The 24,052-nt window shown below is 39.7% G+C and overlaps 1 pseudogene; it reads left to right on the plus strand.

The window, feature by feature from the left end:
- Positions 1-23,088: 23,088 nt before the first annotated feature.
- Positions 23,089-23,739, plus strand: LOC102434958 (annotated as a pseudogene).
- The last annotated feature ends 313 nt before the right edge of the window (positions 23,740-24,052 follow it).

Raw genomic sequence — 24,052 nt, forward strand, 5'->3', positions numbered from 1 at the left:
ATATCCATTTATTTAGCCTCATTCATTATTTAACCAATATTTTATTAGCCTAGAAATCTTCTGTCCTGTGGTCTTAGAATTTGTTTAAATTTGTACCCCTTAAAGAACAGAGACTAGATTTTCCACTGTCATAATGGTTCCTGTAGAAGTATTTTGTCAGAGTAAGCTAGATTTTCCCAACTGCTGGTGTAAATTGGCCAAATCAAAATCGTTATGTGGAATCTGGACTCTTTAAGGTACACTATAGTAAAAAGCACTGTTTTCTTTGCCTTATCTTTTTAGTATAAATTTGCATATTATTATTTGAACTACTTTGACATGGTACTTTATGTTATTTACACTCTTATCCTTTGTCATGTGGTCTTCTCCTAAGCTAGCTGACTGGCTCCACTTGATTTTTATAAATGTCAGAATATCATTTTGTTAAAAGAAATATCATTTTTATCACCCAGTTCCAACAAATGAAGTGGTTGCAAATGTCTTCTGAGCAAGGTATAGGCACTAACAAAATTCATTTTCTGGCAGGAATGAAAGCACACATAATAAGTCATTTATTCTTTTCCGGTAATACGCATGAGCAGCATACTCAAGCAAGCAAAGAGATGCCGCCGGCAGCGATTTCCAACCTTTTCCACTCATGGCACACATCAACTAATTACTAAAATTCTGTGCCACACCAAAAAGTATATTATATTTTTTGCCAACCTGACAAAAACATAATTTTGATTTATACACACCAGATGGCTATTGTTGTGTTGGCTGTTGTCATTTTTTTTTATTTGACAATCTAAGGGAAAAGAGGTCAGTGCCTCTGACTAAATAGTCAAGTTTTGACATGTTTTAAAATTTTGTGTGGCACACCGGTTGAAAATCGCTGCTGTCAGTCAAATGATTTCCTGGAAACTGAGAGTGTTCCCCCTCAAAACATAAGTAAACAGGCAAGCATGCTGAAAAGATCAATATATCTTAACCAAGCAATTGTCTTCTGTTCTTTTTTCAGTGTCTTTATTACTTAACTATTAAGGTTGCTTTTCTTGACCTATTCTTTAGTGTTTTTGTAGTGTTCATCTTAGAGAAACTAGGAACAAAATGTTTATATTTTCATTAAGTCTGCAAAACATCATTTTACTTTGTCACTAAATAAATGCCTACTGTGTATATTTAGATCCAGAGAACTTTGTGGGTAAGATTTTTTAGCATGTTTTTTGCATAGGTTTGGGGAGATCTATTTTCCATTTTTGTTTGACCTTACTTTCAACACTAGACTTCTTGCACATGTAACTGCTTTTATAAATTATGAATGTTTCTTTTAATCACAGCAACAGAATTTTATTTCAAAATATCCTTCTCTGACATTGCTGCCAGAAAAAAAAAGTGCCATGGTAGGTAAAGCATAAAAATAAAAATTCTTTTGAAAATACTTCAAACACCAAATACCTTTTAGAAGTTCTCTCTAAAGGTAAATAAAAAATAATTAGAGATATACCACTTATAATTAGCAAAGTCCTTCCCGTGTTACTGAAGGAGAAAACTCCATTAAATATTTGTTGACACAACAGACAGACTAATGGGAGCTGACCAGAAGCCATTTATCAATATCACATTTTTTTTATTTTCTTTTTAGACATTGCTGGTCACCAATAGAAAGAGGTGGATGAGGGCTACTTGGTTTCTCTCCTGCAATGTCACAACCACAGGATAGCTTGCAATGAAAGAAGCCTCTGATGAAATGTAGCCATGCACACAAGAAGGAAAAATAGTTACACATCCATTCACACAATCATGTACCTGTTCTGAAAACCAAATCATGTTTTTACTTTTCCGCCTAGAGGTACACAGATCCACTTTGCCTAATAAGTTTATTCAAAGCAAATGTGACAGTATCCTAGCAGCAGGATTAAGCTAATAGGCTAGGCAGAATCAAACAGCAAAATCCCACATATGCAGCTGCCACAGAACTGGTGTGAATCTTAAGCCCACAGATCTCTCCAGTAAGGCTCTCAGGCTCATCAGAGTCTTAAAACCTGTTCACTCAAGGGGGATCGTGCCTGCAAAATACTCCATCAAAATGTCAATGTCACAGACATAAAAAAATCCTAAAATTTATATGAAACCACAAAAGACACTGAAAGCCAAAGCAATACTGGAAAATAAAAAGGAAAAAAAAGAGTTGAGGTCATCACGTTTTCTGATTTTGAACTATACTACAAAATAATATGGTACTGGCATGAAAATAGACATAAGGCCAATGGAACAGAATTAAGACCCAAGAAACAACCCCTCACATATATGATCAATTGATATTTAACAACAGAACCAAGAATACTCATGGGCTGTATCAAAATCATCATGTGGAATCCTCAAAGGATACTCTCTTCAATAAATGGTGTTGGGAAACCGGATAACCACATGCAAAAAAATAAATAAAATTGGACACTTACCTTACACCATTCAGAAAAATTAGCTTGATGTGAATTAAAGACTTAAACATAAGACCTGAAACCATAAAACTCCAGAACAAATCATAGGTCAAAAGCTCCTTAGCATTGGTCTTGGCAGTGTTTTAGTGAGTATGACACCAAAAGCAGAGCAACAGAGGCAAAAATAAATGTGTGGGACTACATCAAACTAAAAAGCTCTGCACAGCAAATGAGATGATCAACAAAATTAAAAGATAGCCCATAGAATTGGAGAAAATATTTGAAAATGATATATCTGATAAGGGGTTAATATCCAAAATATATAAGGAACTCATACAACAACAAAATATATAAGGAATGCAAACAAACAATCTGATTTGAAATGGGCAGAGGAAATGAATAGGTATTTTTCTAAAGAAAGATATACAAATGGCAAAAAGGTTCATGAAAAGATGCCCAATGTTACTAATCATCAGGGAAATGAAAAATAGATACATACCACAGTGAGATATCACCTCGCACTGTCATCAAAAGCTGTAATCAAAAAGATAAGATTTAGAAAGTATTGATGAGGAGGTGGAGAAAAGGGAGCACTTGTGCACTGTTTGTGGAAATGTAAGTTGATGCAGCCACTATGGAAAACATTATGGAATTTTCTCAAAGTTTAAAAATAGAACTACATATAACCCAGCAATCCCGCTTGATTATATCCAAAAGAAAGGGAAACTGAATATTGAGATAACTACACTCCTATGTTTTCTGCAGCATTATTCACAGTACCTAAAATATGGAAGCAACCTAACTGTCCATCAATGGATGGACGGATAAAGATGTAGTTTATATAATGGAATATTCTCTGTCAAGGGAAAGAAGAACATCCTACTATTTGTGACAACATAGGTGGACCTTGAGGGCATTGTGCTAAGTGAAACAAGTCAGAGAAAGATAAATACTTTGTGATATAACTTATATAGAATCTAGGAACTCACTGAAACAGAGAGTAGAATGGTCATTACCAGGGTTTGTGAAATGGAGGAAATGGGGAAATGTTGGTCAAAGAGTGTAAACTCTCGTTTTTAAGATAAATAAGTGATGAGGATCTAATATACAGCATTATGATTATAGCTAACAATACTGTATTGTATACTTAAATGTTGCTACTAGAGTAGGTCTTACATGTTCTCACCATAAAAAAGAAATGGTAATTATGTCACATGATGGAGGTATTAGGTAATACTATATAGATATTAGTGTATTCAATCAATGCATTGTCGCCTTAAACATACACAATGATATATATCAATTAATATAAATAGAGATGGAAAAAATTCTTTCTGCCAATCCACATCTTGAGCATAAATTGTTTTACCAATATCCACTGGCAATTTTTTTAACTTTCTAGAATTGATCAGAAATAAAATTAGCTGGCACACTTTTACCAGCCACTGGGAAGACTAATTGGGCTTTGATTAGCTTTTCAAATGCTAACTAATCCTTCCTGCAACATGAATTTCTGTTAGAGCACTACAATGTTAATTAACTGAACCAAGGGACAGAGTATACTGCGTGTCTGTGTGTGCATCCCATTGACCATGCCTAATCACATTCATTATTGTAATTTTCAAGGATTCAGAATAAATCCCTCACTCAGCACAAATTGGAGATTCTCTGGACATTGTCCTAGATCTGGCTTGAGAAATGTGAATTAAAGGCTACTGGATTATTCCCCTTCCCTCCAAAAATCCACCATGCCAATTACTGTAAATGGCAAATAAAAACAATCAACAAACATTTCTTGAATTGAATTGAGCTGAACTGAATTGAATCAAATCGAATCAAATCAAATTGACCAGACTCATAAAGAAAAGTTTTCTCACATTCCTTAGGTTCCAATTCCAGACCTGCCAGCCACCACAATGGAGCCGGATTTATTGTTGAAACATTTCACTTTCAAGGCCCCAGCACCCCAAAGTCAGGTTCAGATAGGAGCTAAGTTATCCCCGGGGGAACCGTGAAAACAACTCTTTTCTCAAGGCTCACATTTCCTTTAAATAATATTTCAGATTTTTAAAATTCCATAAAATAATTTATTATCATAAGGATTCAGGTGCCATATATTTCCTCTGGCTTATTTTTTCTCTCTACTCCCGGGGGGCAGGGAAGAGGGTGTTTCAAAAAAATTGCCAGAATTCTGCTAAGAGAAAAGACTTTTTCCAAAGAGAAAAAAAACTATTCACATTTAATAGTTCTTGCTGTAAGGATGTTCAAGAATTTAGAACAACTCTCTCCAAAGCTCATTGACTTGTACTACTGGCAGACGACTGACTAGTGACAGGTCCTTAGTGTTTAGTTTGGTGGGACATTTCTGTTCGGCTCCCACATGACATGACTGCTGGGAAACCTGCCAAACTTGAGTGTTTCCTGCCAGATCTGATTGATCTCACAACTAACCTCTTGGTAACTGGAGCTTTGTTTCTTATACCTGGCTATCGGGAAGGGTCGTGGTTGGGGACAGAAACTTCTCTACTTGCTCACCATCAGAAGAAAAAGACATTTCACTCACTCCATCCTCATGGTATGTAGCAGCAAAAGCAATTTTATTTCAAAATCAAAGTTCACAGTGCACAGTGTTCCTGTCAACATTCAGATATGAGACAAGGACCACCTAGCAGTACTGTGCGAACCTGTACCCACACCACCGGTTTGTGCTGCCACTACCTTCTTTCCTGTCTTGCTTGTAAAGATGACCATTAACTTATACTTCAGCTCACATAATTCTCTATGCAGAACACTGGCATTAAATAGCAACATTGGAGTCAAATTATTTGTGTATGCTTCTCTCTCCTACATTCAAACAAACTCTTTAAAACCGAAGGATTCATGATTGCATCCTTAGCACCTAGCACTGTGCCTTGCCTGTTGTCAGGACCCTGGATGGGTTGAGAGGTCTTTAAACATAATGCACTTATTGCTACCCTTGTTAGACAAGTTCTCAGTCCAACAGATTTATTCAGTCACTCCACAGATCCCAAGGATGTTAAATCATTGAGAGCAGGAAAGGGTGAGTTCTCTCTCCCTTATTTAAATATCAGAGAAGATGGGTATGACAAAGGGTTGGCTAGTTCCAATGTTCTGTATATAAATGACAAGAACTAGCCTAAAAATAGTGTGTGTCCCACCAGGCAGACAAAGTGCCTAGCAATTTGGGGCAAAAGGGCCAATCAGAGGGAGAATGGCACCAAGTCAGGCTTCCCCCAATTCATCACCATGCCTGTGCTGGCTCTGGCATGAAGATAACATTAGAAAATTTTGAAAGCAAAAGAAATAAACTTAAAAAAAACTGAGTTAAATTAACAAAAGATTTCCCTGACCTAAATGGAAAGTGTAAATAACTATGATTAACACAAGGTAATTTCCCTAACTTGTCTACTGTTTGAATAGTGGATTAGCTAATAGTGGGTCATCGAATTAATCATACTACAAATATGACATACATACATACATAGATGATAGATAAATAGATATATAGATGATAGATCGATAAATAGATGAAAGACAAATAATCTTCCATAACTTCAATACACATGGTGAAGTCACTGCCATTATATGGACCAGGAGGAAGCGCACAGCACGGGGAGACCCGCTGAGGGCCGGCTTATCTGCTCCTGTTTGGTGGCAGATGCCAACGTGAGCTAGGGCGATCCTAGGGGTGCCTTCTCAGCACCCGGGCCCCTCCCCGCCCAGGCCGGCGTCCCTCTCCTCTGAGCGGGGTCCCGTGGGCGGCCTGCCAGGCCATGAAGACCTTGGAGCCTTCCTGTGGCCCCAACCTCAGCCCCTGTGCTCACAACCACCTTTGTCGCAGCCACAGGCCCCTGGTCTCCTCAGAGGTGACCTCGCCCAGGGTGCAGGCTGCCTCCGCTGGCGGAAGCCCGTTGCTGAGGGTTAGAAAAACACAGACATTTTTAATAGAAGCAAAATAGAGCAACGGACTCACGACCATCCGGGATTGAGCTCAGGTGAGGCAGGGCGGGCCCTGTGCCCATGTCATGGCAGCCACAGCAGCCTGGAAGCAGGGGGGCGGCCTGGCCATGGGGGGCCTGCGAGGAGCCCAGGCTACCAGCTTCATCCCTGGGGAGGAGCAGACGCTCTGGCCCAGCTGGTTCTGTGAGCTCCCCAAGGGCATGCACCTGGCACTGCCAGAGCCTCCTCACCTTAATTACTTAATCACACACCACGAGTACTCAATCACCCTGCGAGTACTTAACCACACCCTGGCAAGCCTGCGAGCAACCTGGCCAGCCGGCGAGCCCCCCCCCCCCGCCCCCCCGTGAGCCTGAGTCGGAGCCCCCTGGCGAGCGTGAGTTGGAGCCCCCTGGCGAGCGTGGGTTGGAGCCCCCTGGAGAGCGTGGGTTGGAGCCCCCTGGAGAGCGTGGGTTGGAGCCCCATGGCGAGCGTGGGTTGGAGCCCCATGGCAGGCAATTTTGATGTAGTCCCATTTGGTTATTTTCTCCTTAGTCTCTCTTGCCCTATGATCTGTGTCTGTAAAGATATTGCTAGGACATATGTCTGCTATTTTGCTGTCTATGGAGTCTTGTAGGGTTTTTCTGGTTTCCCGCCTTACATTCAAGTCCTTTAGCCATTTTTTAAAAATATATTTTATTGATTTTTTACAGAGAGGAAGGGAGAGGGATAGAGAGTTAGAAACATAGATGAGAGAGAAACATCGATCAGCTGCCTCCTGCACATGTCCCACTGGGGATGTGCCCGAAACCCAGGTACATGCCCTTGACCGGAATCGAACCTGGGACCCTTCAGTCCGCAGGCCAACACTCTATCCACCGAGCCAAACCGGTTTCGGCTCCTTTAGCCATTTTGAGTTTGTTTTTGTGTATGGTGTAAGTTGGTGATCTAGTTTCATTTTTTTGCATGTATCTAACCAAATTTCCCAGCACCATTTATTAAAGAGACTGTTTTGAATCAAAAAAAAAAAACCTCAAATCATTAGAGAGTTTTGAGTTATTTTTTCGTAAAAATATATCATGGGTAATTGGAACAGTTTGTTTTCTCCTCATCATGTAATTTATAAAATGGAGTAAGCATTTTTTCTATGCCTTGGCAAATTTTCATTTTCCTTCCTAAATTTGGGTTGGCTTTCAACATTTTTTCCTTTGCTTTTATGCCATGAGATACCCCCAAGAGTTCCTCTAATGTGTTTTTTTCCAGCATCACTTCCTCTGAGACATCTTCATCTTTTTCACTACAACCACGTTCCTCTCTCTCTCTCTCAAAGAATCAATAAAAAGATATCCTCAAATGAGGATTAGAAAAAAAAAAGACTTGAAAATCTGGTGACCAGGAAAGTACATAAATTTGAGGACAAGAATGGCTGGTCCTAGTGTCCTAGCTTCAGGTGCCTAGAAAGTGGTTTCTGGCATTATCTTCTCATCGCTAGACAATAACGATTCCCACATATATGTGGTTTATTTCTCTGGAATGTTAATGGTATAAGCAGTGTGTGTGTGTGTGTGTGTATGTATGCATGACACATGCACATATGCATTTTTCTCGACTACTGTAAAAAATAAACTAATCAGAAATGGACATAATAAAATCATTGACTTGATACTTGCCAACTTACTAGTATAATACCCCAGAACCTTCAGCACAATAACAACTGAATTGTCTATAGCAAAAAGAATGTACTTTCTTTCACAGTAAAAATTGCCATCTAGCAAATTCTTTTTCTACTGCTGTCACTTGACATTGCCTTTTACTCTAAAAGATTATTGCACAGCAGAAAAAGCACATAGTTATTGTGGCTATATAAAATTAACTTTTTATATCCCCCAAATCACAAATTCCTACAGATCAAAGCTGTAGCTACTGAATAAAAAGTAAAATTCAGATGTGATCATAAAACTAAACTATTTAAAGTTCTTATGAAATTTGAAGTCACTAAAAGTCACAGGAAATAATCCCCTCATATAAAACCCTATTGATTTATATTTTAATAAAAATTGAGTATTACTTAGAAAATTTTGATTTTTGAAAGCAGATGAAAAGAAATTCACTGCAGAATACAAGTCTGGAATTCTGAAACTCTGGTCTTTGAAAACATAGATTCTCAGAAATTCTCCCATGGCCTAGAATCTGTTGACATACTTCATTCCTCCTATTGCTACCCCTTACCTCTCTTTTTATCCTAGTTTATAGCATTTGTCAAGCACAGATAGGATGAAAGTAATGTAAATAGGCAGCTATGGGCAGATTTTGTTGTAAAAATAGAAACTAAGGGCTTGGAGCTGTATCTGAATCTCGTTTGCTTGGCAGTGATGTAGATGTTCAGACAGGACAAACTTTCACTGGAAGGTATGGCTATAAATAAAAATGTTCCCAAAAGAAAGTGATAAAATGGCATCTCTTTGTATGTGAGCCAACAAAGGAGTTGGATCCTCTCTTCCTTTGTTCATCAGACTTAAGTTGGGTTCCCTAATCTTTAGATGAGAGACATTTAATGTCCTAGCTATAATCTAGAGGAAAACCCCTCAATATTTATCTGAATTGATCCATTTTGTAAGTGTGCAGTCAGGGGAATTGAAAGGCAATTTAACTAGTAACTGTGTGGTGGTTGACCAGCAGGGCACCAATTAGACCAGTGGGGTCAGACCAGACCTGAGTTCAGCAACCTTAGTTCTTGAGTTCAGGCTAGGGAAGAATTCAGAACCAAGACTCAAACTATAAGATAACATTTATTTATAAAATTTATAAAATGACAGAGGTAGAAAAAGTGATTTGTAGAACAAATGAGCTGAAGAAACAAGTTACTGAGGCAAAGGAAGGGCCCTAGGAGTCCGGGAGTGAGGAAAATAATGATAATGTACCTGGGGAGAATGGGAGGGAAGGGAAAGGGGCTGGTGTGCTCCCCGGAGGAAAAGCACACTGAGTCCTCCATCCTAAGGGTTTTAGGGTGGAGTTTTTAAGGGAGGTTCCAGAATAATATCTCAATAGAATGTTCAGTAGCTTTCCAGGTGTGACCATTCAGGGTCTAGGTCTCACCTGATTGATTGGTCAGTGTCAAGGCAAAGGGTCATTATCCAATCAGCTGGTCCTGAGGTCAGTTGCAGGATCACTTGTCCGGTTTTGCTGCTTTTTTGGGCCTGAAGCTGAGCAACTGAGGCCTAGATGTTATCTCTAGGGAGGAAAGGTCAGGGGGCCATGATCAGCGATATGAAAGGTCAGGGATCCAAACCACATGACCAGCTATATGGTAGGGGAGGAAAGGTCACTCTGGGGACAAGCTCCTATCCTACAATTGTCCCTGACTCGGCATCCAGGGCTTTTCACCCTGGTGACCTTCTTTACTTGGCCCATCGTCCTTGCTCTGCTCATGTCTGTCTAACTGCCTACCACACTTTCAACTGTTTTTCAAAGAAATATGTTAATATGTAATCCATACATGGTGTATGTGAATTTTAGAAACACATCCTGAGGAATAGGATGAGAGAAGGAAAGTTTTGGACCAATGGAAAGATATCTTCTAGGTTACCTCCAAAAGGTGTTTTTTCTTTCCTGATTTTGAAGTCATGGAAAAATAAAGAATCCCTCCTTTGGCAGTCATAGCAGAAGACATTAGCAAAACACATTTGCATCCCAAGGAACTTACTTAGAAATGTCATCCCTCCTGTGGTGCCAGCATCATACAGATTTTCTAATGGCTGTAATTAGAAACAGAATTAAAAAAAAAAACAGTATCAAAGGGAACAGAAATAGAAAGTTATTGGTGGTGGTGGCAGAAAGCATATACTTTAAGAATTGAACTTTGAGCTAATTCAGACAGATAATAGCAGCATGCAGTCTATATATTGGTTTAATACAAGGAAGTGATTAGTTTGGTGTGAAGGAGGGAGGGCTGTAGAAATTGGCAACAATAGGCAGACAGGAAACAGGCCCACACGTGGAAAGGAGAGGATTGCACTGAGATGATACTCTATCCTTCCCTGACTTCTAACCTTTGGGAAGAGGTCATGAATACCAGAACCAGCCTGTAATTATTTTCACATATTATTTATATATTAAACATAACAGCGTATCTTAAATAATGTATATTCAACACACTCAATCCTTTTTATTTGGTTCTCAATCTTCTTGCTGTGTCTGCATGATTTCATGTTAAACAGTCCACTTAGGGGTTGTTTTGATTAGGATTCTGGCATAATAGAGCCAGCTAATGTTGCAAGCATTGTTCTAAAAAGATTTCTTATAGAAACACTATTAAGTTTTATAATTTTTGGCCATTTCAGTTGTGTGCTACTTCTTTAAATTTTGAGTATGTGGCTTAGTGGCTATGTATACGGTTTGTATAGGTCCATGTGTGAATGCATGTACATCCTTAGATACTTTCTGCAAACTCTTTCCCAAGTTAATGGCATTTGTGCATGCAGTGGCTGCTAAGTCATGCCTTTAGGAGCTGCATGTTCCTATCTAAATAATTACTTTTCTCTTCTTTTTTTTTTTTACTTTTCTCTTCTTAATGAGAAAAAATTCAGTGGGGTAGGGGAAGGTGATATGATTTAACACTTTTTGCTAACTTTTAAATCTTCTAGTTTAATCTTGGGTTAGGGATTAACATATATTCCTGAAATTCTGGGACAGGGGCTGGGGGAGGGCAGTGGGGGAGGGGGATAACTAGAATTTTAACCTTGTCCTTTTTAGCACCAATGACTTAATAAAATTATTTTTTCCCTGTAATAGCAGAAACAAAAATTTATAAATCAAAAGAGCTGACATAGCACTAGGTTTATTTCTAGATTTATCATGAACATAAGCAGCTGTGGTTAGTGTTAAAAATAGGTTAAGGCTCTAAGTGTAATTAATTAAAAGAAAAAAATATATTATTTTCCACAACCCTGTGACTAAATGTATTTTATGGGGTATCTGTAAAATGACCAGCTTAAGACTTGCAAAATTAAACTGTTTCCTAGTTACTGAGAAATCTTCATAATTCTTTCAGGCTTCTATTTCTTTTTTTTGTAAAGTCCATTTGCCTAATCTTTCTTTTTTATCTAAACATTTTTCCCCATAAGGTTAAAATATCATTACTTTTCCCTTTTGAGAAGGGGATTACTCTTTTAAGTATATTATAATAAACTACTATATTAACTTCTACATAATATTTTGAATAAAATATTTAATGATGTAAGATTAAAGCAGGAATTTGAAAGTAAATTCATTTTGGATTTGGCTCTATTTCCAACATCATAAGCTTGAAAAGACTGCTTAACCCTGGTTTCATGTTGAAAATAAAACAAAAAAATTTAAATAAAAATGTCACAGTACCTATTGCTTCACTTTATTTTGACTTAACTAACTTTTTAATCATGCTGGCTCAATATACAGTTTTATTGATATCATGTAGTAACAGCCTCTTTCTCTGTTTATCCCAATTCAAACATGCATATACGTTATTTCATATTTTTAATGGTTAAGTCATACAATTTATGAAATTTTAATTTTTTTAATACTTTCTCTGCTGAAGCCAGTGGAATCATTTGTGGACAGTCATTCTTTTTAGCTACAAACTGGATTGAATCAAGCAATATAAATCGGTGCTCATATTATTTCTTCTACTTTTTAGATTTGGCAAAGATAACTTTCTAATCTCTAAAAGTTTCATAGGGACAAATTTTACTGAATTCAGGGCAACGCTGACCCAGTTCTGACATTTCCTTGCTCTATAGACTTTAAAGGTTTCTGGTTGCTATGGAAATGAGACACAAATTCCTCACTCAGGAATGCATGACTGTGGTCCAGAGGAAGACCTCATCCAAAGTTTGTGGCCTTGTCTTCCCAACTTCCCCAAGCTCCAGGCCAATGAGAGGACTCACTTTTCTCAACCACACTTTCCCCACTACCTCAACGCAACTCGCCTTAAAAGGTTTACTTAAGCTTCACTGCTCACCTCAAATTCAAGGTCTTGTTAGTTTTTTCTGATCTCCACAATGAGATGTAATTAAATTCACCTTTGAACCAAATAATGTGTTGATTAAACTTTGGGGGATTCTTATTCTGCCTGGAATTAATAGCTATTTGTACTTTTTTAGCATCTTAAGACAAGAGTTTTGTCTTTCTCGTGTTGGTATCCCTTTTATATTTAGCACAATGCTTTGTATATAATTAATGGGCAGATACTAAACTCTGAATGTCAGGAAATATGGAGGCCCGTTTCAACTCTGTAACTGTGCTACAGAGAGATATTGTGAGGATAGAGGACAGTGTACTTATTTTTGCTTAGAAGAGTTGTGAAGTTCAAACAAAAGTTATGAACTTTGAGCAGGGACATGATGAAGAATCGTATGTTTTGCCACAAGGAACAAAGAGGGCTATTTTATTCCTTGTAGACATAATAGACAGTACAGATAAAGTCATGAATGGAAAGGGAGGGTCATTTTAGTTGGAGCTCTGATTTTGTGAGAAAGAAGTGGATTATGGGAAGTGAGATCAAAATGACAAATTGGGACCCTAGCTGGTTTGGCATCGGCCTTCGGATTGAAGGGTCCCCGGCTCAACTCTGGTCAAGGGCACATGCCCCAGTTGTGGGCTCAATCCCCAGTAAGGGGCATGCAGGAGGCAGCCAATCAATGATTCTCTCTCATTGTTGATGTTTCTATCTCCCTCTCCCTTCCTCTCTGAAATCAATAAAAATGTATTTTTTAAATGACAAATTAGGGTCAATTGTGAAGGGTTTCCTCAAGTTAGGAATTCATCCTCAAGGCAACAGGAAGGAGATGGGGTTTTTAACAGTGGATATGTGATAGCATCAGGTTTGGTTTTTAATGAGATGGAAATTCTAGCAGCAGTGTGGGAGGGAAACTGATGTCTATGGGGTTGATTCTCCAACCAGAATCTACAGGTAATTTTCACCCAATCTACATTTCCTGGTAACAGGCAGTGGCATAGCAGCTGATTAAATTAACACCTGTGATCACCTAGAAAGACACACCCATTGATTTTCATCAAAGGACAAACCACACTGAGTGTAGCATGCATAGTTTGAAACATTACATTTGATGTATTCTTTCATACTTCTAAAATGAGAAGTACCTCTATTTATACACAATTTTGTATTAAAAATGGATAGGAGATTTTAGTGCTTATAAAAGGGAGGTGTGCCTTCTGAAAGGCTGGGAAGGCTGCCTTCAGTTAGGAGGCTTAGCTCAGCTCATGTAGAGAGTTCACAGGCTGGACTGCTGGATGCAGAAGCAAGCTGACTATTTCTCAAGCCACTTCCTCATCTCCATTCAACTGGTTCAAGGTGCTGTTTTTCTAGATAACGTGAATTTTTTGTCACATCTGCTGACTCTGCTATCTTAATCTTTCATCAACCTCTGATTCCACTTCTCCTTTTTTTCTGTCAGCACCATCATTTTTCAGCATTCCAGTGTGTATATATATATATATATATATATATATATATATATATATATTTTATTGATTTCAGAGAGGAAAGGGGAGAGAGATAGAAACATCAATGATGAGAGAGAATCATTGATTGGCTGCCTCCTGCATGCCCCCTACTGGGGATTGAGACCGCAACCCCGGGCATGTGCGGTAACCAGGAATCAAACTGTGACCTCCTGATTCAAAGATGGCTACTCAGCCACTGAATGATGCCAGCCGGACCAGCTCTCCAGTTTTTTAAATATATGTATTACACATATTTTGGGTTGAAAAGAATGGTCTTCTCCCACTTGAAGAGCAATATTGTTATTCATTTTTTTATGATTCATAACTTCTTTCAGCCAAGGATGCCAGTAAAGATTGCTTGACAGACCATTTACCTGAACCAGTTTTTATCTCAGTAAAAAATGGGTTTTAATGATTAATGCCATGGGGGAGACTGCAAAGGTTCTAGAACACAGAATAGGCATTTGTCTTATTTGGTGTGAGCTTGAAGTGACAGAGGTGGGCGCTGGGCCAATAGAAGAAGGTGCCTTTGTAATCCACAAATCCTTCATCTCACCAACTGTGGTAGGCAGGAGCAGAGCAAGGATAATGGTCCAGGTACAGAAGGTCACCAGGATAGAAAGTGCCAGGTGCCAAGCAGAGGACAACTGTAGGGTGGGACCTTATTTCCAGGGTGACCTTTCCTCCCTAGCATATTGCTGGTCATGAGGTTTAGACCCCCTACCTTCCCACCCTAGCGATAACATCTAGGCCTCAGAGATTTCATCTCCAGGCCCAGAAAAGCAGCAAAAACAGACAAGTGATCCCTCAGCTGACCTCAGAACCAGCTGCATTGGATAATGACCCTGTCCTGGCACCAACCAATCAATCAGTGGAGACCTAGACCCTGAAAGGACACACCTGAAAAGCTGCTGAATATTCTTTGAGATCTTCCCCTGGGACCTCGACTAAAATCTCCACCCTTAAAACCCTTAGGATGGAGGACTCGGTGTGCTCTCCTTCCTGGGAGCACACCAGCACCTTTTCCTACCCCTCCCCGCCCCCGGTACATTATCATTATTTTCCTCACTCCTAAACTCCTACAGCCCTTCCTTTGCCTCAATAACTTGTTTCTTCAGCTCATTTCTTCTACAAATTACTTCTTCTACCTCTGTCGTTTTATAAATTTTATAAATAAATGTTCTCTTATAGTTTGGGTCTTGGTTCTGAATTTCTTCCCTAGCTAGAGCTCAAGTACTGAGTTTGCTGAACTCAGATCTGGTCTGACTCTATTGGTCTAACACCTGGCACCCTTCCCCAGAGAATGACTAGAAAATGGGTGTTCTCTCTTGCCTATCAGATTCAGTCAATTTGGGTTGATAGTAAATCACAGTATTAATAGATTAGGAGGGTTAGAGATTAAGGAAAATATTAACATAGCCCCTTGCCTTCTGTCAGCATCACAAATATGAGGGAGAAACCATTGCAGAGCTTTAAAGCAGTGTGTCAAAGGAGACAGCTCACATAGAGCCCAGTGACTGAATTTGTACAAAAACTCATCAGAAGATATTTATGTTCCTCCCTGAAAGAGCCCAAACCAAGGCCAACTGCTCACAAATGCTGATGTCAAGATCCAGTCCTCTCACCCTGGGCTACCCCTCAGACTATGCAAGGATATTGACCCCAGCCACTTAACAACTTTGTAGTCTTAAATTTTCTTTTCGATTCAGACACCAAAAACTCACTTCTCACTTCAGTGCCAGAACAATCCTGACAGCCTATAGGAGCTCCTAACAGTGCAGACACACCGCTGGCAGGAATTTTCCTGTAATCACAACCACCTGAGACATAAGACCTATGGAATGTTCTGTTGCCTTTTATCTGGAATATTTTTGGATAAGTATAGGAGAGCTGGAGGTAAAACCTTTATAGAAATTCTATTTCAGACACTGGCCAGACTTTTCAAAACTAGAAATACCTCTTCCCATATCAGTGGGAAAATATGGAAATGCATGCCATACATTTAGCAATCCCTGGCCTCTGTTATGCTATGTAAACAGAGATCCATTACATGCAAGTGAGTGTTTTCACTTTACCTTAAAGGGCACTAAATCCTGCTTACTGCAGATCTGGTGGCTATCAGGATAAGGTTCCCCCAAATCTCATACATTTTACCTTAGCCAAAATAAGAAGGATGTGAGCTCTGAAGAGGGAGAAATACTACTTACACATTCCTAAGAATAATGACTAAGGGTTTAGGGACAGGGACAAGAAGGATAGATGTTGCTATAAAAAGTAAAGGAATCTTTGTGACAATGGACCTGTTCTGAGGCTTGCAGTGGTAACTACACAAATCCAACATGTGCTAAAATTGCATGTAACTTTATATGCATGAAACTAATTACATGTATAACTAGTGAAATCTGAATAAACTGTTTGGACTGGACTAATGTCAATTTTCTATTGTCTATAGTATACAAGATATTACCATGAGGGAAACTGATTGAAGCATGCTTGGAAACTAAAATATAAATGCTAAAGTCCTTTAATTTTGCTAATTAGTGGTCATAGATTACCATATTCAGATTAATTTCTATAACATCAGAAATTACATGAACAGCTTTTTCATTAATTTCAGCAGAAAATCTTTAGAATTTTTCTCATGTTTTACATAAAGGAATATAAAATGATGAATCTGATAGATTTATAACCTATGAACTATATTTATGTGTGATTCTTCATCTATCAATATCCTCTACCAGTCATTCTCAAGTGAGGTTTCTGGAACATCCATATTAGGAAGAGCAGGGGATCTGTGCTTTAAAAACAAATTGCATAGATCCTTTTGATGCACCTTAAGGTTTGAGAACCACTGCTTTCCTTCATCATTGCTATAAGCTATCTAGCAAACATTCACATTTCAAAAGAGAAACAAAACTGCCCTGATTGGTGTGGCTCAGTTGCTTAAGCATCCTCCCATGCACCAAGAGGTCTCTGGTTTCAATTCCCTGTCAGGGCACATGCCAGGTTTTTGGGCTTGAACCCCATCTTTGATCTCTCTCTCTCTCTCTCTCTCTCTCTCTCTCTCTCGTCTAAAAATCAATAAAAAGGTATTTTTTTTAAAAGAAAGATCCTGGCTGGTGTGGCTCAGTGGTTGAGTGTCGACCTATAAACCAGGAGGTCACCAGTTTGCTTTCTGGTCAGGACACATGCCCAGGTTGCAGGCTCAATACCTAGGGGGCATGCAGGAGGCAGCCAATCTATGATTCTCTCTCATCATTGATGTTTCTTTCTCTTCCTCTCTCAAATCAATAAAAATGTAAAAAGAGAGAGAGAAATAAACAAACAAAACATGCCCAAGTTTTAACCTCCAGAGCAGTGCCCTCTCTGCTACACCTCCCTCCACGGTATGTGAACTCCTGATACTCCCTGAAGACCCCAGCCCATAATGCCAGGTCATAGACCTCCAATTTGCTAACTTTTTAACTCTTTCTACAAGCTTTTTCAAGAATATTGAATGTACACAAAGTTTGATTCACTGACATCCAATTCTGTTCAATTAATGTTGGTAAATTGCTGTCTTACTGATTGGAAGTACTTTCCACACACTTACCTTATAATTCCCCCAATAAATATTCATTGATTATAAATTTACATATATTCTTGTTTCACTCTGGAATTTCTAAAGAAAAATTGATGATTGGAAAGACTAACAGAGTATGCTGATAATTCAAATCAAATGAATAATCCCAAGGTCATTTCTATTTATCCTGGAGTCAAGCTCATAATTCTTCATTTGTTTATGTTGGTGACAGTAGAGTGTTTTTAATTATACTCTTCTTAAGAGGATATCACCAAGAGTTCAGAGTGCTGGGTTGGTTATAGTTAGCCTAGAACATTCTGGCTGATGTTAATAAGAAAAGACAGTAATAAAATTAGTTACAATTAATCCCAAAAATACGTTTCTATATTTTTATCTAGCCAGTTTCTGAAGGAGGAGTCACCCAACTATTGGATTCAAAACTCTTTAGTGTTCATGACAGATGTGAAACTCTTCACTGTAGACACCACCCAAATTGATTTATCTTGCTTGGATAAAGTAAATGTTGTTGACACTCTCTGATCAGACAATCATACCACATAGTCCCATATACTTTAAAGTTAATTACTTAAAATTAAATATACTTAGAATGGCAAAATGGAAGTCTTAAAATGTAGGGAAAGGGCATAAGCACAGTTGTGGGCCCAGACCCATGCCTGTAGTTACCAATATTCAAACAGTAAGATTTAAAATTCCTCCTCTTGGGAATCTTATGCTCTAACAGGAGAGACCAGAGGTTGATTTATACTGAAGCTCAGGCCACAAAATGTCAGGGCTCCTCATTTGCATGGTTCTTTCCAAAGAGATCTTGTACCTAACTTTGGACTCGTGATTTTGAATTATTTTCTTTAAATGAATCACTAAAATTGTGTAAGCTTCAGACCCCCCACAACACTTGGATTTCACCCCCGGATTAGCTAGATTGTGAGAGAGTAAATATATAAACAAGATCATTTCAAGTACTGGCAAGTGCTATGCAGGAACTAGAAGTTGATTTGATAGACAGTGACAGGACTATTTTAAAATGGGAGATCAGGGAAGAACTCATGAGCTAAGACCTAGATAAAAATGTCTTAGAGGGATTTGGAAGTGGAATGACTAAGAGTTTTTAAACATTGCTTCTCATTGAGTTTACCTACATACTTACCATGTATTAGGTAAAAATTTATTCTTGCAATAGAGTGATATTACATCTAAAGAGATCAATCACTTTGCAGAAATAAAGCCGTGCTCAAGTTTTGTTTTTCACAGGTATGTTCAGTAGAACTCACAAAAATTGATCTCCTTTGTGACTTGCAGATTTTATTATCAATACATTGGTGTTTTTTCCAGGTACTTTTATTTTAATATCTCGTGACTCTTATAATAGAAACATTTGAATATTCCATATATATATATACATATATATATATGTGAGATTTATTCTGTAAGAATCTATGTTTAAGACGTTTCAGTAAGGGTCATGGGAATCCTAAAACAGATAATACAGTGTTCATGCTTCTAGGAGTTTATAATCTACTAAAGGAAGAAAGTCTAAACAATGTCTACAATATGTTTAAGGAAATAAGAATTTAAAAAAAAAGATAAAATATTTTATAACCTGGTCACACAGATCATTTCTACTAAGAAGCTGCCTTTGTTATAGGTTTGACAAACATGACAGCAGGACTACTGATGTGTCATGAAATATTTTTTTGAAAGTCTGTTATTTCTGCACTTCCTAAAGACCACAGCTCACTTTTGAGGTGGGCATGGATATTCCTGCCCTTTCAACTTTGTTGGTTTTTCATGAGGATCCAGTGATAAAAATTTATAAAAGAATTTTGAGGATTTCTAACTATAAGATAATTTCATTATTAGATCTGAAGATTATGTTTCTATTTTACCATTTGTAGGAATCAACAGGGTCCCATGACAGAGACTCCTCCCACTTGTCCTTCAAAATCTTTCCTCATTTCTTCTCTTCATGTGGCTGCCCAGTAGTTAAAAGTGTGGCCATGTATTTAATAAGTTCTACTCCCAGGCCTAGGTCTCAATTTCATGGACATGCTTTGTCCACACTGTCTTCTCCTTAGTCTCACCTGGAATCCAATGAAGCCAATTTTCCCCATGGAGATGATGACATTGCCCAAGGGGAAGATGGAATAATGTAATTGGAACAAATCTGGACTCCTGTTAAACTAACCTTGTGGAATACAGCTTCTCCCCATCTGAAATACTTAACTCAGGCTGTTATGTGGGAGATAAATAAATGTGAATTATTAAATTATGCTATATAGAAAGAATTCCACTACCTCAGTTTTAATTCCATGTTTATCATTGCCTTACTGAATAATCTCAGTTACCATTTTCTAATTTCTAAAATGAGAGCACCTGGCTAGATCTGTGTTTTAACAACGGTGCTCCACAGAACTCCAGTTCTCACATTTTTAAAATTATTTCAGAGGGCACTTTTGGTGGAAGAGGAAAGAATGGGGGCCAGGGGAGAACAAAGGCATAAAAGATGCCGGGCTCTTGGTTTACAGACCCCTCATTTACTCTCTCATCAGCCAGTGGAACTCTCTGTTTTATATATTAGGCATCCAAGAAAACATTTGAACAAAGAATTCTTCCATTGAAAACATTTGTCAAAAACCACTAAGCTCGCCTTAGCTGGTTTGGCTCAGTGGATAGAGTGTCGGCCTGTGTACTGAAGGATCCCAGGTTTGATTCCAGTCAAGGGCACATGACCGGGTTGCGGGCTTGGTCCCCAGTCGGGGGTGTGCAGGAGACAGCTGGTCAATTATTCACTCTCATCATTGATGTTTCTATTTCTCTCTCCCTTCCTCTCTGAAATCAATAAAAATATATTTTTAAAAAATTAGTAAGCTCTAAAATGTCTAAGATATATTTACTTTCTGCAATTCTATATTTGAAGGAGTTAAAAGTTATTGCTCAGTAATGATAGATTTTTCTCTGAAACACCTGTGTACTTTTTCCCATTTGTCCTTTGTGATCAGTGACACATATTTGATAAGTGATCTAAGTCATTCATATAATCCATGATTTAAAAATGTAATATTTTTGTGCAAATTAACCAGGGATCTAAGATAGTATCTTGATGTTATTATATGGTACTTGAACCAGCTTAGCTTTAAAAAGTAATAAATATTTTGATGTATGTAGTGAGTTCATCAATATCTGTTTGGTGGTTTTTGTTTGTTTATTTGGTGTGTGTGTGTGTGTGTGTGTGTGGTTCTTTATTACTCTTGTGAATGGTGTTGGACTTTATTGAGAAATGGTTGACTCAATCAACTCACAAAACATATGTCTATTTGGTATTTTTAATGTTTGTTCTGGAAGCATTCTAAATGAGAAAAAAACTATTTTGTCTATAATGTTTTAATATATATTTGACTCAATACCCCAAACCATATTAATTGTAATGGTGTCCATTGCATGTCATTCTGCCATATTGGCAAAGCCTTTTCTTTGAGACATTGATAATCAGATTGATCAAAATCTGATAAATCTGGATACCCAAGAATACTTTCAAGAGATAACATTATTTGGTATGAAAATTTCATTCCTCTTCATTATACAATGTAATCTTTACTAACTTAGGTCTAAGACTCAGTCTTTACACTTATTTATTTACTTTTTGTAATCCTCACTTAAGGATTATTATCCTATTGATTTTTAGAGAAAGGGGGGGAGGGTATAAAAGACAGGGAGAGGGACAGACATTGATTGGTTGCCTCATGCACAAGCCCCAACCTGGCCCAGGTATCAAAAATACAGGTAAGTGCCCTTGACCTAGAATCAAACCCAAGACCCTTCATATACAAGGGCAGATGCAATAAACACTAAGCCACACTGGCCAGGGCTTTTTACACTTATTTAAACAAGTAGACAATCTCATTTTGAACAATTTCTCAATACTCACTCTAAATGCAGATCCATTACCCTTCAATATATTCATTTAAACAACACCTACACTGTATTGACAATCAAAAATGGCAGCTCAAACTCCCAAAGCACTCCTAGCTTTTGCCATAGGATTTTATCCATAATAATGAACTATTCTGGATCAAACAATTATCATAAAAAGTCATAGTTGCCAAAACGGTTTGGCTCAGTGGATAGAGCGTCGGCCTGCAGACTGAAGGGTCCCAAGTTCGATTCCGATCAAGGGCATGTACCTTGGTTTCGGGCACATCCCCAGTAGGAGGTGTGCAGGAGGCAGCTGGTTGATGTTTCTCTCTCATCAATGTTTCTAACTCTCTATCCCTCTCTCTCCCTCTCTGTAAAAAATCAATAAAATATATTTTTTTTAAATTCATAGTTAAAATCCATACAGGGTGGGCAAAAGTAGGTTTACCATTGTAAGTACAAGAAACAGAGTTTATTCTTGTGTTATTTAACAATTATTGTACTACTTTCCATATGAACTACTTTTGACCGAATTTGCACAAAATGTAATAGAGTTAGTGCACTCATTTCATAATTGTATTTCAAGTAATTTCGTGTTCTTTAGGACATAGGAAACAAATTCCATCAGTTGTTATAAATTTCAGACACAGATATCAGAGAGTCTATTACAACAGATTAATATAGAGTCTTATTTTTCTCAGAACGCAGTAAGCCCGGGGATGCAGCTTTCTATAGGTTCAATATCTCAGGAAGTTCAAGGTTGCCTTCTCCTGAATCAAAGGCTCTCCCTCCTGGGAAAAAAAAAGGATAAATCCCTCCAGGTCCCATATCCACGATGCAGATGAAAAGCAGGTACAAGTGTCAGTGACGAGGCATAAGTTTCAGTCATTAGAAAACATAAGCTCTCCCGGTAGACTTGCCAAAGAATTCCACGTTTCCTATTCAGGAGACCTCCTCCTATGTCCACTGTCTTAACATGATGGAAAGGTGCCGATGAAAGACACAAATTTAGGTTTTCTGAATTAGCCTCCCTGCCCAGCCCGTTCTCCTAGAAGCCCATAAAGAAATTGCTGTGACCCAAAGGTATGGTGTAGGTTTATTTTGCTTTGTTTTTCGCATTCATTTAGGTTTCTGTAAATATAGTTTTGGAGATAGGTCTTATTTATACTGCCTATGTTTCCCGCGGTTATTATCAAGAAATGGAAACTTGAAGACACTGGGTAGCACAGGCTCTGGGAGAAAGAAGACCCTCCGCCCACCCCTCAACTACTGTTCCTATGGCCCCTCCTCCACCTGGGCATAGCAGATCCTGCATTCAGCCCCCAACAGTTCAAACCCAACCCCTACCCTCTGAGAGTGACTGGGGACACACCCTGGGAATGTCCAGGTGGGCGTGTTTCCACCATATATAAGGGCAGCTGGCCTCCCCCAAGTCCACAGATCCCAGGTAGCAGAGGAGCGCTCTAGACTGAGGCTGGTTCTCCTCTTAGCCTTTGAAGAAGGAAGGACCGGAGGCAGATTTCTGACCTGTTCAAGGTCACCAATGAGTCCAGGGATTGGGCCAGAGAGCGAGGCGGGAGAGGTGGGATTAGAGTGCAAAAGAGATAGAAAACCAGCCACCAGCCTGACCCTGACGTTTCTCATCTCGGCATTTCCTTCGCAGGTACCTGACTTGACATCCCACCAAAAGGCTCCGAGGCTTCCCGCGCCAGCATGGAAAAGGCCAGAAAGCATCCCCGGGATCAAGGTGGCAACTCCCCACGTGTGCGTCAACCTCAGCCCGCCATGGCCCCTGTGGGCTCCGTGGACAGCGACACGCACCGCATCCCGGGGCACAGACCTGAGGAACTGGAGGAAGCGTCTGTACCCCAAGACCAAGGCCAAGTCCCCATCGGTTGTCCAGAGGGCTCCCACCTCCAGGCAGGTGCAACCACAGAGTCCCGGTCCTCTCCTTCTGCAGACCAAGGGCAGAGGCAGAAGACACACGCCCAGGAGGAGAAGGAGTGGGTGCCGAAAGGGGACCCCGACGAGGCTCAGAAGATGCGAGCCCTGCTGGCTTCTTTCTCCGAGGAGCAGCTGACCCGCTACGAGGTGTATCGCCGGTCCGCCTTCCCCAGAGCAGCCATCGGATGTGTGGTCCAGAGCGCGGCGGGCGGCGCCCCCGTGGAGCGGAACGCGCTCATCGCCATGGCCGGGCTGGCCAAGGTCTTCGTCGGGGAGGTGGTGGAAGAGGCCCTGGACGTGTGCGAGCGCTGGGGGGAAACGCCCCCCCTGCAACCCAAGCATCTCCGGGAGGCCGTGCGCAGGTTGCGCGCCAAGGGCCAAGGGCCCAACATCAAGCCCAGAAACGTCCTGTTCCCCTAGGGCACATGCCTGGGGCCCAGGGCACCGCCTTCCTGGGGCCCAGGACTGCGGGCGCCGCAGCCCCTCTGTCTCCTGCCGCGGACCCTTCACCCAGGACGGATCCCGTTTTCCTCAAAACTCCCCCCACGTGGGCCACGGCTCTCGGAAGGCCCCTGGAGGCATGGAGCTGCCGGGGGAGCCCCACCTGGTCAAGAAGACCGCCTGCAAGGAAGGAGCCCGCACTCTGGGCTGGAGAGCTGCTGGCAAACAGGACGGGGTCTCCCTCCCCAGGCTGGACCCTGCTTTCCCGGGAGCCAGCCTGCGACTCGGGCGG

Source organism: Myotis lucifugus, unplaced genomic scaffold (genome assembly GCF_000147115.1).
Source record: "Myotis lucifugus unplaced genomic scaffold, Myoluc2.0 scaffold_0, whole genome shotgun sequence".
NCBI lineage: Eukaryota > Metazoa > Chordata > Mammalia > Chiroptera > Vespertilionidae > Myotis > Myotis lucifugus.